Source organism: Salvelinus namaycush, chromosome 39 (assembly GCF_016432855.1).
Source record: "Salvelinus namaycush isolate Seneca chromosome 39, SaNama_1.0, whole genome shotgun sequence".
Classification (NCBI taxonomy): domain Eukaryota; kingdom Metazoa; phylum Chordata; class Actinopteri; order Salmoniformes; family Salmonidae; genus Salvelinus; species Salvelinus namaycush.
In genome coordinates this window covers 22,230,647-22,248,683 of record NC_052345.1, presented here as the reverse complement: position 1 = coordinate 22,248,683, position 18,037 = coordinate 22,230,647, and the positions used below count along the sequence as shown (strand labels likewise).

General features: G+C 43.0%; 1 protein-coding gene across 6 annotated transcripts in view; it reads right to left on the bottom strand.

The window, feature by feature from the left end:
* LOC120032578 (serine/threonine-protein kinase MARK1-like) overlaps window positions 1-18,037 on the bottom strand; it is a 99,564-nt gene that overhangs the window by 28,471 nt on the left and 53,056 nt on the right. The window lies entirely within an intron of this gene.

The following is an 18,037-nucleotide window of genomic DNA, read 5'->3' as shown; positions in this document are numbered from 1 at the left end:
GAAATGATTATATATCTGTTTGGGCTTCTTGCAGTCAATTCCCAGTGTACAAAATTATTTGTAATTATGTTCTGGCCCCCTGACCATCCGCTCGAGAAAAGATCGGCCTGCGGCTGAATCTAGTTGATGATCCCTGGTTTAGGGTGTACATCACTAATCAAACTTCTGTTTAAAATCAAACTTCTGTCTAGGATCAAAACTTGGATGCTGCATTCTGGCTATTACCATTCAATGAGATTAAAGTGCACACCTCTGGCCATGTACTATACCAGACAGTCGATACCATTGCTGGGCAGCTGCTGTGACACACCTAATTGTAGAACCTCTGGACTGCCCCTTTTATTCCAACAATAACAGAACAATAGTTGAATGTTATCCAACAAGTCCACATAGACATTTTCCAGAAGTGTAACTAAAATACGGGCTTTAAAAGAGAGCTGGAGATATGATTGACATGCCTGCTGAAGTGGAGTAGAACATTAGGCACTTTCATCTTTGACTGCGCATGTGTGCAGCGAATTTGTCACTGCTTCATAGATGGATGGCAGGCTTTGTATCTGAGTGTGGGTGTACTGTGTGTGTTAAAGTGAGTGAATTAATAGTGTGCGTGCGCTTACTGTGTGTGTTTGACAGACTCCCATCATGGCTAATGGGGTCCGCAGGGCAACAGTCCCTGTGGCGCACCGTTACCCGTGTGATTAGGCAGCCTCTGTCAATCGGTGACAGGGTGCTGTAACATGTGTTGGCTGCCTGTCCGCTCCTCCCGACTCTCCCAGAGGGCGAACGAGGACCAGTACAGAAACATTCCATTCACCCTGCCACATTGTCTGTAGTGGTCAAGTTACCAACATTTTGGAAACAAAACGATACACCAAGTCAAGTATCACGATAAATAAAATAAAATTTGATTAGGTCACCTGCCCGGAATACAACAGGTGTAGATCTTAGTGAAACGCTTACTTACGAGCCCCTAATCAACAATGCAGTAAAAACAAAAAACACAGATAAGAAGAAATATAAAAGTAACAAGTAATTAAAGAGCAGCAGTAAAATAACAATAGCGAGACTAAATACAGGGGGGGTACCAGTACAGAGTCAATGTGCGGGGGCACCGGTTAGTTGAGGTAATATGTAGGTAGAGTTATTAAAGTGACTATGCATAGATGATAACAACAGAGAGTAGCAGCGGTGTGAAAGAAGGGGAGGGGGGGGGGGGGGCAATGCAAATAGTCTGGGTAGCCATTTGATTAGGTCTTATGAGTCTTATGGCTTGGGGGTAGAAGCTGTTAAGAAGCCTCTTGGACCTAGACTTAGCGCTCCGGGACCGCATGCCGTGCGGTAGCAGAGAGAACAGTCTATGACTAGCGTGGCTGAAGTCTTTGACAGTTGGAAGCTTGGCCCCAGTGATGTACTACCCTCTGTAGTGCCTTGCAGTCGGAGGCCGAGCAGTTGCCATACCAGGCAGTGATGCAACCAGTCAGGATGCTCTCGATGATGCAGCTGTAGAACCTTTTGAGGATCTGAGGACCCATGCCAAGTCTTTTCAGTCTCCCGAGGGGGAATATCGCGAGTAGGGATGCACGATATATCGGTGAACAAACATATCGGAATCGGCTGATGTTTAGTTTAACACCGATGTTAAAAACCGATGTCAAAGCTACCGTGCATACCTATATAACGTATATAACCACTTGAGTTGTGCCGTGGTGGACAGCTTTGTGGGCTATACTCTCAGGATGGTAAGTTGGTGGTTGAAGATATCCCTCTAGTGTTGTGGGGGCTGTGCTTTGGCAAAGTCGGTGGGGTTATATCCTGCCTGTTTGGCCCTGTCCAGGGGTATCGTCGGATGGGGCCACAGTATCTCCTGATCCCTCCTGTCTCAGCCTCCATGCTGCAGTAGTTTGTGTGTCGGGGGGCTAGGGTCAGTCTGTTATATCTGGAGTATTTCTCCTGTCTTATCCGGTGTCCTGTGTGAATTTAAGTATGCTCTCTCTAATTCTCTCTTTCTCTTGTTCTCTCGCTCAGAGGACCTGAGCCCAAGGACCATGCCTCAGGACTACCTGGCCTGATGACTCCTTGCTGTCCAGTCCACCTGGCCGTGCTGCTGCTCCAGTTTCAACTGTTCCGCCTGCGGCTATGGAACCCTGACCTGTTCACCGGACGTGCTACCTGTCCCAGACCTGCTGTTTTCAACTCTCTAGAGACAGCAGGAGCAGTAGAGATACTCTCAATGATCGGCTATGAAAAGCCAACTGACATTTACTCCTGAGGTGCTGACCTGTTGCACCCTCAACAACCACTGTGATTATTATTATTTGACCCTGCTGGTCATCTATGAACATTTGAACATCTTGGCCATGTTCTGTTATAATCTCCACCCAGCACAGCCAGAAGAGGACTCGCCACCCCTCATAGCCTGGTTCCTCTCTAGATTTCTTACTAGGCTCTGGCCTTTCTATGGAGTTTATCCTAGCCACCGTGCTTCTACACCTGCATTGCTTGCTGTTTGGGGTTTTAGGCTGGGTTTCTGTACAGCACTGAGATATCAGCTGATGTAAGAAGGGCTATATAAATAGATTAGATTTATTTGATTGAGGTACATGACGTAATAACGGCACGTAAAATTTTGCGTTACACGTGCAACACAGCATTCCTAACCTAGCTCACACAATGTCTGCTGTGTGGATCGAGGAGTCAACAAGTCGAGCAGTCATTTGAAAGAGTAAGAATGTTTCAGCGAGACAACTCAAAGGCGAAATGCATTAAAGCCAAGATAATGGAATTCATTGCCCTTGACAATCAACCGTTCTCTGTCGTGGGTGATGTTGGCTTTCGCCGACTGGTCAAGCACCTGTACACACTACCAAGTGCGCTATTTTTCAAATGTTGCCCTACCGGAGTTACACAGTAATAGCGTCACTGCTATTATCTTCACGGCATACAGAACATATTATGGAACACCGTTTGGGTCATTGCGTGTCAAAAAAGACACAGTAGCACTGTCAAAGCTGTAAAGAAAAGTCAGCAAACAAGCAAACACTGGCCACGAATGATGTGTTTACAATACCGCGTTGGTAATAAAGCATAATTTGTTTGACCGCAACTTCTGGGGTAGCTAGCTTTAGCTTGGTACCTAGCTAGCACCAATACAACCAGCCTGCAAACAATGGCCAATAGAAACTGCAGTCATTTTCATTATTCTTAGGAATCCTTGTGAGTAAGTATTGTTGTTTGCCTATTGAAATTGCACTTCAGTTCATGAAAACAAATAGCTAGCCAGCTACTTAACCCCGTTGCCCAAAGCTAACGTTATAAGCAGTCAGTTAGCTTCATCATCTGGCTAGTGAGGCTCAACCGGACCGGGTGGTGAGGCTAGCCACAATAAGGATTAGGTACAAGTGGAATTTGCGGTTTGCCTTCAAAATAAAAGTAATTGACAGTGATGCAAATCTATACAAAGTGTAATTATGCCATACTTTTATTTTGAAAGCTAACCGCAAAGTCCACTATTGTGGCTAATCCTTATTGAGGCAAGCTTCACAGATGGGTCCGACCCCCATTAAATCAGGATTATTTTAGATGACACCTAGCCATATAGTTAGCTAGCTATCTATAGCTACTGAAACAGATTATGTCGTGTTATTTGACGTGTATCTTTTTTGACACGCAAAGACCCAAACGGCGTTACATAGAAATCTGGTTGAGAATGAAACTGAACAACGAAACAGGAAGTAAGTGAAAGAAATAGGTTTTGATGATGTTTTACTGGTAATGGGGACATACGTAAATGCCAACAAAATTACTTTTTGGTCAGTGTGGAGGGTGTGTGTGTGTGTAACCTGTTTTTAGGCAAGGCAGATAAGCACAAATTCTTATTTCCAATGACGGCCAGATGACACTGGGCCAATTGTGCGCCGCACTATGGCACTCCCAATCACAACCGGATGTGATACAGCCTGGATTCGAACCAGGGACTGTAGTGACGTCTCTTGCACTGAGATGCAGTGCCTGAGACCGCTGCGTGCATGTGTGTGTGTTAACTATTTAACTGTACTAGAACGCTTAAAAGGCCGCTAAAATGTTTGATATCGTATCGGGTTTTTTGGCAAGGAAAATAACGGTATCGGCCAAAAATGTTATATCGGTGCATTACTAATCGCGAATAGCATCGCGATACCACAGTGGAAAAAAATCTGAGTGGTCTAGCATCCTGTTCGCCCTATCCCAACACTTGTTCACGTTTTCTAAACGTTATGCACGTGCTACACAAAAAACCTGTCACCGATATTCACACTTAAATTCAATATGTAGTTTTGAGTAGAACTTCACACTATATGTGGGGCGGCAGGGTAGCCTAGTGGTTAGAGCGTTGGACTAGTAACCGAAAGATTGCAAGTTCCAATCCCCGAGCTGACATGGTACAAATCTGTCGTTCTGCCCCTGAACAGGCAGTTAACCCACTGTTCCTAGGCCGTCATTGAAAATAAGAATTTGTTCTTAACTGACTTGCCTAGTTAAATATATATATATATATTTTTTAAGTATAATACAGCATAGAATTGCTGATTTGCTCATATTTGCAAAGGCCTGCCTGTGATTTGGCTGAAGGAATAGACACTGCATGTCATTGTGGCAGTAAGAGGAAAACCCTGCATGAAACGTTTACTCTTCAGTTGACACACTGTCTCCCTCAAAACACACACACCACTTTTTCCCACAAACCCAGACCCTCTGCTCCCAACTTTAAAAAGTTGAGCACCAAACAGAATGTAAAGAGCACCAGAAAGATAGTTTACATTAGGTCTATGTGAATCCTACCTTTGAAGCACATCTCATGAGTAGCAGACCCTTTTGCTGTCATCCTGTGTCAATCAAAATTTGCCTAGACCTACTGTCAAATTACCAGGTTGTTAGCTAGCTAGGTAACATGACTGATAACGTATGTTATCCAAACAATAATTAGCGGCCCCGGGATTAGTTTAAAATGGCAAGCAACATGGTTTGTGAAATTATATCAATTGTGCGCAAAAATCGCACGTCAAGGAAAAAAATAGCTCCAGTAATACGAGTCATTTCTTCAACCGCTTGAGCCAGAGACGAGACGTTTCATTTGCTGTAAAGCTGCAAGAATGACCGTCTCCAAGCCGTTTTTCCTCTCTGGCACTGCCGCGATGCGTGACAGCAAACGTGCAATGCCTATCAGACTGGCCTGTGCTCTTGGTTATACCAGGGCTGAAATGATATACAAAGCATCCACTTTGTTCGCTCCGAGCGCTGCTCCAATGTGTCAAACGTAACAACAGAAGACTGATCAGGGTCTGAATAAATGATGTGTGAAAAACTGATGGAGGAATAGATGCGTAGGAAGAGCAGCCGGCGGCGAGTGGCTTTGGCTGGTGGATTACAGCCTCCACACCTGATATGCACATGAAACAGGTTCTGTCAGCCGGTAATAGCCGGCGTTTGGCCTATAATTTATTTTTGAAAAGACAATTAATTTAACATTGGAGCCAGCCAATTGTCCAGAAGAAAAAATCCCATAGCGAAAAAATGCTTTTTAACCTATTCATTGGTGAAAATACCAGTCGATGGAAAAACGTTTGACTGCTCATGCTTAATTTGCGTAATTTAATGGAATTAAAATTTGCGCGTGTAGGCTACAGTATATTCCTTGTGTATCTGATTTATCACAGGCATATATGCTATGAGCGGAAAAATATGTCAGACAGCGCGAGACCTGCTGCAGCAGCATCAAATGGGAGGCAGGCTTCATCAGCGCCTCACACACTACTTTGCAATGTAACCTTTATTTAACTAGGCAAGTCAGTTAAGAACAAATTCTTATTTTCAATGACGGCCTAGGAACAGTGGGTTAACTGCCTTGTTCAGGGGCAGAATGACAGATTTTTACCTTGTCAGCTCGGGGATTCGATCTCGCAACCACTAGGCTACCTGCCGCCCCGAAACCTGAACATGTTAATATATGAGGCATGTCTTACCTTGCTTCAAAGTAGCTGAATAGATTTCCTCTGGGTGGACGCCCTAATCAGTTTATGCACCCAATGCACATGGGTCCGTCAGATTTCTGAAATGTCCAGTAAATGTATATATGTTGCCCGTCAAATGTCCTGCACCACATTTTCCTAACAGAAACTCTGGCACGAAAATGAAGTGGACATTATTGGACCTGCGCATACAAGTGACTAGTTGCTGTTGCTTAAATTTAACAGAATGTATAAACAAAACTGACTTAATAAACATTTTATGACAGAAAGTAGCGGGTTCTTTAGATCGGTAGGGCCCAACAATTTGGAAGTATCATATGAAACGGTACTACATTATTCTAAAATGTTGGTATCATAAGTATCATGACGTTTTGGTTCCGTGATATTACCGTGGTACCGGTATACCTTGCAACACTAATTGTCTGCATCCCAAATGGGAGTAGTGGAAATAGTACCCAATCGTCATACTTGAGTAAAATATACTTGAGTCATTTTCGATTAGGGTAAAAGTGAAAGTCACCCAGTAAAACAATACTCGAGTGAAAGTCTAAAAGTATTTGGTTTTAAATATACTTAAGTGTCAAATGTACATTTCATAGATAAAATATACTTTAGTATCAGAAGTAAAAGTAGAAATCATTTCACATTCCTTATATTAAGCAAATCAGACAGCACCATTTATTTTTTAACGGATAGCCAGGGGCACACTCCAACACCATTTACAAACAAAGCATTTGTGTTTAGTGAGTCAGTCAGATCAGAGGCAGTAGGAATGACTTTGGATGTTCTCTTGAGAAGTGTGTGAATTGGACCATTTTCCTGTCCTGCTAAGCATTCGAAATGTAACGAGTTTTGGATGTCAAGGAAAATGTATGGACTAAAAAGTACATTTTTTAGGAATGTCGTGAAGTAAAGGTAAAAAGTGGTCAAAAATATAAATAGTAAAGTACAGACACCCCAAAAAACTACTTTAGTACGTTCAAGGATTTTATGGCACCCTATTCCCTATATAATGCACTACTTTTGACTAGGATCCAAGTAGTGCGATGGGCCCTGGTCAAATGAGTGCAGTATATACGGAATAGGTGTGCCACTTGGGAGGCAGCCATCATCCTCTGACTGAACCGGTGGGAATCCCCTCAAGGTATTTCAAGGTGAGGGAAAAAATAAAAACATAAAGACATTAATATGGTTCTCCTGTTCAGTGCATATGCACACAAACGCTTACCAGCATGCATTTGACAGGTATGGAAATCAACTGAGAAAGTAGAGAAGCTTGCACTACTGTAAACGTTGCCTTTTGGTTGCATTAACATAGTATTGCGGGGTATGGTGACGCTATTGCTCAAAACATTTTCTTCCTCGCTTTTCCTACACATATAATGCTCTACGTCGATGCTATACAATTTACACACTCATCAGTGTACACACATGCCTGGTGAGAGAATCCTCCCCCCGCATCCCCTCCCTGAAACAAAGGGAAAACCAAACCATGACCCTGTGAATCATTATCACAATGAATAGAAGGTAGGCCTGGCCGATATCGAATTCATTCTTATTTGTTTTAGCACAAATGTTCCAAATGCCTCTATCGCAAGAATCGAGGTCCAAATATATTATTTCATTTTTATTCGTTTTTTTTGTTAGTCTCGTCTCCTTCTGTGCCGTGTGTGCTGTGCACCTTCCCACTCGCAAGCCACTCCCCCGTCACTCACAACAGCAAAGACAAAACAGTCTCAACTCGCCATTTGCATTTGGAGGTTTGGTCAAGCAGAACTGGTCACAAGGACACCGAAACACAATAAGACATTTTACTGTAATAAAGAAAACCTTTCTAACAATACCATTTGTATGTCTCAACTCCTCAAAAATTGTGCGAAGAGCAGAACCTACTAAAACAGGAGCATCAATGAACATTCATTCTGAATGCTCAGTTCATCACACGCCTCATTGTGGTACCACTTACCGCTAGCAGCATTTGTCACACTAATACCAGCTGTCTAGTACACGTTTTATAAAATGTGCAACGAGCATAAAAAACTATTATATAAGGAATTGGCAACTTTCTCATTCTGACAAATAAGGTAAACCACTTGATTTCAACATCTGAACAGTGGACAGGCAACCAATCTGTTCAGACAGTTGGAGATAGACAGAAGGGTGTGTTCTACTTTGTTGGCTTGCAAATATAACCAAGCTGGCTAGACTTTAAATATAAAGATTATCTGCCTACCAACTAGCACGTGGACTTCTGCTTGAGAGATTGTTTATAATGAGACCTGTGCTAATGTTCTATAATGCCTGCGACAAGAAGTTGGTCATTATTAGTAAATGTGCATTATGCATGGTTCTGGTTCCATTTAACAAAAAGGGAATTTTCATAGACAGACTTAAAAGCCAGATCAGTGATTGCAAAAATGATGATTAAATTATTTTCATAAAATAATTACATTAGTGGGTCTTATGGTTGTGGAAGGCTTATATTTAGCCCAGGTATAATTTCACAAGCCCTGAATTCATTAGATTGTTGCTGATATTTGAAATGCAGTGTATTTCACCTTTAAATAAGCTTGGTTGAACAATTAGGAGGAAACATTCAAACCGAGATGTATATTGTGAATTGCCCGTAAGTTTGTAATAATCAAGATATTTTTAAGACATAATCGCCCAGCCCTGAAGCTTCATCTTCACCCATTTCTATGGGGAAAACGTTTTGGGGTAAAGTTTACTCTAGGTACCGATCTAGGAACAGCTTCCCCTCCTCCAATCCTAACCTTAACCATTACCAGGATAAATGCAATACTGACTCAAGATCAGCATCTAGGGTCAAGTTAACCCTACTCCATGGAAAACACTGTACACAGGTGCACTATTAGAATGAGGCGTCAGTGTACAGAAACGTGACACTGTAGTGGGCAGGAACAGTGGTTGTATTTTTAGATCAGGGGCTATAAATAGCTCCGCACTTGGATACGGGAGAGCCTTGTAGCCACGGGACTCAACTCGATTCATATTCATGACATTGCGGCTTGCGATTGGCTCCTCAAAAAGCGAGGCTGGGTGGGAGCAACGAGCATCCGTGAGTAACAGATTGTGTGTATTTTTTAACCGTGTGGATGTGTACATTGAATATGTGAACTCCATGCATGCATGTTTGTATCTGAGCATCGGGGTACTTCTGCTCAGTACACCCAAACCAGTCTCCCACACAAACCTCCCTCTTTGAAATGTACAAAGAAAAATGTGAGGGAACTGTAAAAAACAAACATACTGAATTTGAGCATTAACTTTGGTTTTTATTCATGATTTGCGTCATTCACTGTCTCGGACCACATATGTGTCTTGCACAGTCTTGCTCTTAAGAGCCCCTCTAGAGAGTTTCCATACATCACAGCAACGTCAGCCCTCACACACCAGGCACTCACACGTGCACACAAGCATGCACTCACACATACATTTCTCAATGAACTACAAAGCAACCACACAGACATCCCCTTTTTACCTAGTCCTCTACTCCCATGACCCTTTGCGTCCGAGGCACCCCCTTAGGGTGGCCTCTTGATGCCTGACGAGGAGTGACAGGCATGTGGGGCAGACCTCCCCCTCCCATGACGCAAGTAACAAAAGGAGTCTAGTCTGATCTACTGCAGAGAGCTGGCTTGCGTTCAGCAGGCACCACCGTATGAAAGCGTTCTCAAACGGGAAATGAAAACGTGTGTTTTATTATCAGTCAATTTTAAGGTAAGTAATGCCTCGGTTGGTGCCACTCCCCTCCCCCAAAACATCTTGTTTCATGCTCCCTGAGCTTGTACCTGTGTTAGGACAAACCAAGAGCCTACTTTCAACCAATCGAATTAACCTAAATGAAAGCTGCAATGTAGTGATGCACCGATAACAATTTTGGCTGATACAGATATCCAATATTTTCATTGCCAAAAAAACCCGACACCGATAACCAATATTAAAAATGAAAGCGGCCTTTTAAGCATTCTAGTACAATTAAATAGTTAACACACACACATGGACGCAGCGGTCTAAGGCACTGCATTTCATCCTGGCTGTATCACATCCGGCCGTGATTGGGAGTCCCATAGGGCGCGCACAATTGGCCCAACGTCGTACTGGCCGTCATTGTAAATAATAATTTGTTCTTAACTGACTTGCCTAGTTAAATAAAGGTTACACACACACACAGACCAAAAAGTAATCTACCAGTAAAACAATCAAAACCTATTTCTTTCACTTACCAGGATTTCTATGGAACGCCGTTTGGGTCTTTGCGTATAAAAAAAGATCCACGTCAAAATCTGTTCCAGTAGCTATAGTTAGCTAGCTAGGTGTCATCTAAAAATAACCCTAATTTATAAGACAGTTCTTATTTGATTAATGGTGGTTGGACCCATCCACAATAGTGGACTTCGCGGTTAGCCTTCAAAATAAACATCTGGCATAATTCTACTATTTGTATTAATTTTCATCACTGTCAATGACATCCTTTTTCCCCCAAGACTGCTTCGATCACGTGGACTGGGATATGTTCCGGATAGCATCGAACAACAACATTCATGTATACGCTGATTCGGTGAGCGAGTTTATTAGCAAGTGCATCGGCGATGTTCTACCCACGGCGAATATTAAAACCTTCCCCAACCAGGGCAAGGCGACCGGAAACATAACCGAATACAAACAGTGTCGCTATTCCCTCTCCAAGGCAATCAAACTAGCTAAGCGTCAGTATAGAGTAGAAGTCAACCGATTAAATCGGAATGGCCGATTAATTAGGGCCGATTTCAAGTTGTCATAACAAATAGGTAATCGACATTTTGGACACCGATTATGGCCGATTACACTGCACTCCATGAGGAGACTGCGTGGCAGGCTGACTACCTGTTACACGAGTGCAGCAAGGAGCCAAGGTATGGTCCTAGCTAGCAATAAACTAATAAAAAAACAATCAATCTTAACATAATCACTAGTTAACTACACATGGTTGATGATATTACTAGTTTATCTAGCTTGTCCTGCGTTGCGTATAATCGATGCGGTGCCTGTTAATTTATCATTGAATCATAGCCTACCTAGCCAAACGGGTGATTTAACAAGCGCATTCGCACCTAACCATAAACATAAATGCCTTTCTTAAAATCAATACACAAGTATATATTTTTAAACCTGCATATTTAGTTAATATTGCCTGCTAACATGAATTTCTTTTAACTAGTGAAATTGTGTCACTTCTCTTGCGTTCCGTGCAAGCAGAGTCAGGGAATATGCAGCAGTTTGGGCCACCTGGCTCGTTGCGAACTGTGTGAAGACCATTTCTTCCTAACAAATACCGTAATTAATTTGCCAGAATTGTACATATTTATGACATAACATTGAAGGTTGTGCAATGTAACAGCAATATTTAGACTTAGGGATGCCACCCTTTAGATAAAATACGGAACGCTTCTGGTATTTCACTGAAAGAATAAACATTTTGTTTTCGAAATGATAGCTTCTGGATTTGACCATATTAATGACCTAAGGCTCGTATTTCTGTGTATTATATTATAATTAAGTCTATGATTTGATAGAGCACTTTCACAGAGGTGGTAGGCAGCAGCATGCTCGTAAGCATTCATTCAAAAAGCACTTTCCTGCTTTTGCCAGCAGCTTGTCAAGCATTGCGCTGTTTATTACTTCAAGCCTATCAACTCCCGAGATCAGGCTGGCAATACTAAAGTACCTATTAGAACATCCAATGGTCAAAGGAATATGAAATACAAATGGTATAGTGAAAAATAGTACTATAATAACTACAACCTAAAACTTCTTACCAGGGAATATTGAAGACTCATGTTAAAAGGAACCACCAGCTTTCATATGCTGCTGCTCCAGTTTCAACTGTTCTGCCTGTGGCTATGGAACCCTGACCTGTTCACCGCATGTGCTACCTGTCCCAGACCTGCTGTTTTCAACTCTCTAGAGACAGCAGGAGCGGTAGAGATATTCTCAATGATCGGCTATGAAAAGCCAACTGACATTTACTCCTGAGGTGCTGGCTTGCTGCACCCTCGACAACTACTGTGATTATTATTATTTGATCATAGTGGTCATCTATGAATATTTGAACATCTTGGCCATGTTCTGTTATAATCTCCACCCGGCAAAGCCAGAAGAGGACTGGCCACCCCTCATAGCCTGGTTCCTCTCTAGGTTTCTTCCTAGGTTTTGGCCTTTCTAGGGAGTTTATCCTAGCCACCGTGCTTCTACACCTGCATTGCTTGCTGGGCCACCATTGTTCCTGTTCCCAAGAGAGCTAAGGTAACTGAGCTAAATGACTATTGCCGCGTAGCACTCACTTCCGTCATCATGAAGTACTTTGAGAGACTAGTCAAGGATCATATCACCTCCACCCTACCTGCCACCCTAGACCCACTCCAATTTGCTTACCACCCCAATAGGTCCACAGACGACGCAATAGCAAATCACACTGCCCTAACCCATCTGGACAAGAGGAATACCTATGTAAGAATGCTGTTCATCGATTACAGCTCAGCATTTAACACCATAGTACCCTCCAAACTCATCATTACCCTCGAGACCCTGGGTCTCGACCCCGCCCTTTGCACCTGGGTCCTAGACCTTCTGACGGGACACCCCCAGGTGGTGAAGGTAGGAAACAACATCTCCACCTCGCTGATCCTCAACACTGTGGCCCCACAAGGGTGTGTTCTCAGCCCTCTCCTGTACTCCCTGTTCACCCATGACTGCGTGGCCATGCACGCCTCCAACTCAATCATCAAGTTTGCAGACGACACTACAGTGGTAGTGGACTTCAGGAAACAGCAGAGGGAGCACCCCCCTATCCACATCAACGGGACAGTAGTAGAGAAGGCGGAAAGTTTTAAGTTCCTCGGCGTACACATCACGGACAAACTGAAAAGGTCCACCCACACAGACAGCATGGTGAAGAAGGCGCAACAGCGCCTCTTCAACCTCAGGAGGCTGAAGAAATTTGGCTTGTCACCAAAAACACTCACAAACTTTTACAGATGCACAATCGAGAGCATCCTGTTGGGCTGTATCACCGCCTGGTACGGCAACTGCTCCGCCTACAACCGCAAGTCTCTCCAGAGGGTCTTGAGGTCTGCACAATGCATCACCGGGGGCAAACTACCTGCCCTCCAGGACACCTACACCACCGGATGTCACAGGAAGGCCAAATAGATCATCAAGGACAACAACCACCCGAGCCACTGCCTGTTCACTCCGCTATCATCCAGAAGGCTAGGTCAGTACAGGTGCATCAAAGCTGGGACCGAGACTGAAAAACAGCCTCTATCTCAAGGCCATCAGACTGTTAAACAACCATCACTAACATTGAGTGGCTGCTGCCAACATACTGACACAAATCTCTAGCCACTTTAATAATTGGATGTATTAAATATATCACTAGTCACTTTAAACAATGCCAGTTTATATAATGTTTACATAGCCTACATTACTCATCTCATATGTATATACTGTACTCTATACCATCTACTGCATCTTGCCTATGCCGTTCGGCCATCGCTCATCCATATATTTCTATGTACATATTCTTATTCATTCCTTTGTTGTTGTGAAATTGTTAGATTACTTGTTAGACATTACTGCATGGTCGGAACTAGAAGCACAAGCATTTCGCTACACTCGTATTAACATCTGCTAACCATGTGTATGTGACCAATAACATTTTATTTGACTTGGGATTTGATTTATTTTGAAGCCAAACCGCAAATTCCTCACTAGCCAGCTGAAGATAGCTGGCTGGTCATAACGTTAGCTTTGGGCAACAGGGCTAAGTAGCTGGCTAGCTATTTGTTTTCATGAACTGAAGTGCAATTTCAATAAGCAAACAACAATACTTACTCACAAGGATTCCTAAGAATAATGAAAATGACAGCAGTTTCTACTGGTCATTGTTTGCAGGCTGGTTGTATTGGTGCTAGGTAGGTACAAAGCTAAAGCTAGCTTCCCCAGAAGTTGAGATCAAACAAATTATGCTTTATTTCCAACGTGGTATTGTAAACACATCGTTCATGGCCACTGTTTGCTGAACATTTTTCATAATATGTTCTGTATGTCGTGAAAATAATAGCAGTGACGCTATTACTGTGTAACTCCGGTAGGACAACATCTGAAAAATAGCGCACTTGGTAGTGTGTACCGGTGCTCGACCAGTCGGTGAAAGCCAACATCACCCACGACAGAGAACGGTTGTTTGTCAAGGGCAAGGAATTCCATTATCTTGACTTTACTGCATTTCGCCTTTGAGTTGTCTCGCTGAAATGTTCTCTCTCTTTCAAATGACTGCTCGACTGCTCAGTCATATACGTATGCATGGTAGCTTTGACATCGGTTTTTAACATTGGTGTTGAACCAGACATCAGCCGATTCCGATATGTTCACCGATATATCGTGCATCCCTACAGCAATGTGTAACTTTTTGGGCGACCTGACCAAATTCACATAGAAATGTGATTTATACATGTGTCATTCTCATTGAAAGCAAGTCTAAGAAGCGGTAGATCTGTTCTATGTGCGCAATTTCTATGCGTCCCGTTTTTATGTTTTGTTTTTGCGTCTTTTACTTTTCTTTTTTTTTACCCCAGCGTCAAACAGCTCAAAATACAATATTTTCGGTAATGGAAAATATATTTCACAGCGATTTAGATGGTACAATGATTCTCAACAATATACATTACTTGTTTTGTCACAAACTGAAATTAGGTTAACATTAAGAATTTTTGCAACCAGGTAATGGATTCATCAGGATACAAGATGGCGCCGGAGAACAATGCTGACGTTTTACATATTCCTAACCAATTGTTTTTCTTTGCATTGTCTGTAACTTATTATTTTACTTATTTTGTACATCATGTTGCTGCTACAGTCTCTTATGACCGAAAATAACTGCTGGACATCAGAACTGCGATTACTCACCACGGACTGGCAGAATCCTTTTTTTCCATTAACAAGTCCGACGTGAATGATATACTGCTTTCCCGGGAACAGGCCAAGATCCGTCATTTGCGTTTAGAGAAGGCGAAGAAAAAGGGGTCAGAGGGCGGGGCTGCCTTCTGAGAATTTGTAGTCGATTGAATAAACCCCACTTCTTTCCATTCTGCTTGCAAACGTGCAATTTTTGGAAAATAACAATCGATGACCTACACGGAAGATTAAACTACCAACGGGACATTCAAAACGAATATCTTATGCTTCACAGAGTCATGGCTGAACGACGACATTATCAACTTACAGCTGACTGGTTATACGCTGCACCGGCAGGACAGAACAGCGGCGTCTGGTAAGACAAGGGGAAGCGGACTATGTATTTTGTAAATAACAGCTGGTGCACGATATCTAAGGAGATCTCAAGGTTTGCTCGCATGAGGTAGAGTATCTCATGATAAGCTGTAGACCACACTATCTACCAAGAGAGTTTTAATCTGTATTTTTCGAAGCTGTCGACAAACCACCATAGACTGATGCTGGCACTAAGAACGCACTCATTGAACTGTATACCACCATAAGCAAACAGGAAAACGCTTAACCAGAGGCAGCGCTCCTAGTACCAAATGTCATGTTAAATATGCTACCAGAGCCCCCCTGGGGGGAAAACACACACACACAAAAAAAAAAAAAAAAAAAAAAAAACTCTGGACCACCTTTACGCCACACACAGAGACGCGTACAAAGTTCTCCCTCCCCCTCCATTTGGCAAATCTGACCATAATTCTTTCCTCCGGATTCCTGCTTACAAGCAAAACTACAGCAGGAAGCACCAGTGACTCGATCAATAAAACAAGTGGTCAGATGAAGCAGATGCTAAGCTACAAGACTGTTTTGCTAGCACAGACTGGAATATGTTCCAGGATTCCTCCGATGGCATTGAGGAGTACCCCACATCAGTCATTGGATTCATCAATAAGTGCATCGACGACGACGTCCCCACAGTGACCGTACATATCCCAAACAGAAGCCATGGATTACAGGCAACATCAGCACTGAGCTAAAGGCTAGAGCTGCTGCTTTCAAGGAGCGGGACTCTAAACCGGAAGCTTATAAGAAATCCTGCTATGCCCGCCGATGAACCATCAAACAGACAAAGCATCATACTACACTGGCTCTGACCCTCGTCGGATGTGGCAGGGTTTGCAAACCATTACCGACTACAAAGGGAAGCATAGCCGAGAGCTGCCCAGTGCCACGAGCCAAACTACTTCTATGCTCGCTTCGAGACAAATAACACTGAAACATGCATGAGAGCACCAGCTGTTCCGGAAGACTGTGTGATCACACTCTCCGTAGCCGATGTGAGTAAGTAAGATCTTTAAACAGGTCAACATTCACAAGGCCGCAGGGCCAGACGGATTACCAGGATGTGTACTGCGAGCATGCACGTGCCTTCCCACCAGAGACTAGATTCAATTCCTGCATCTTGTATTCCTGCTATACCTCCTCCTTCCATTCTCTCTCTGTTTCTACACTATCTGTAATAAAGCATAAAAAAATACAAAAAGGGGAGTGGGATTCCACTCTAAAATATATAACAATTATCCTTCTAGGACAAGCAGTACTACTACATTATGACTGTCATGTTGTCCAGGTAAAGCTTAGACCAGTGAGTTCCATAAGTGCCAGCTGCCAGCCAAATAGCTGACGACTAACCCTTATGTTATTGGGGTGTTAAAGATGTCACCAAATTTGATTTTGTAGCGCAAAAATTTTGTGGTGGGGCATGCCACCGCACCCCCTAGCTTGCTACTGATTTTATTCCAGTGTCATATACGCATTGTTGCCTTATAAGACACGTATGTATTTATTGAAGTAATATGTGCACAAAACAAAAACTAAATTACATTTTATACACAGATAGCCATAGTAAGAACAGCTGCCATGTTGTCACATTATACAAACACATTTCTTGTTCTCCCCATGTAGAAAGATCATGAAACCCTATCACAGAAGAAGCAGTACAAATGGGTGGGTGGGTTGGGGGGGGGTTATCAGCCACATAGGAATGAGTGAGGACATCTACGAAGTGATGTGCACAGTGCTTTCAGTGTGAATTGTATGAACTTCAAAATATGGTGAACATATATCACACAGGTTTGTGTAGGCGCGTGTATATGTGCAGACAACATACATAAGAGCAAACACCACAATGAATGTGTCGCAAACACACACAGACAATGTGTGGGAAAGTCAGGGAGCGGGAAAGGTCACCTACCTGCTTAGAATGCAAGATGCGAAACTAAAGAAGTGGAAAGAGGGAGAGAGAAAGGCAAAACGCTAAATGATGGAGCAACACGAAGCAGGAAGAGGGGTGGGGCCTCTTCCTCACGACACCCATCACCACCGGCCCCAAAAATCTACCCCCAACAATACAGAGTGACAGATCAATTGATCACATTTGGATGCTGTCCTATCCCTTTGTTCCCCTCACTACCATTGTCGCGCTCCAAATTTTCCAGACTTGTCTTTCGTGAACGCAACAGAGTCTAGTTCTGACAGACCAGAGGGGTACCAGCCCAGGGAATATGCAGTGTTAACTAGTATTGTATTATTATTACTCAATAGTAGTACAACTAACATCATTATCCAGCTAAGGAGCGACACCGGACTGGAAGAGATTGCGTCTGCAATGTTGACAGGAAGCTCTGGAAGATAGACTTTTCATCCCGTCGACCCCAGACGACCAAATGTTATTATTTAACTAGGCAAGTCAGTTAAGAACAAATTATTATTTACAATGATGGCCTACCCCTGCCAAACTCTAACCCGGACGTTACTGGGCCAATTGTGCACCGCCTTATGGGACACCCAATCACGGCCGGTTGTGATACAGCCTGTAATCGAACTAGGGTCTGTAGTGACGGCTCTAGTACTGAGATGCAGATGATTATTATAGTACAGTTACAGTAGTTTTAGAATTGAAGGCTTTATATCAGAATTATATGTAGCTAGCTGTTTAAGTATTACTATGGTAACTGCAGAGTATA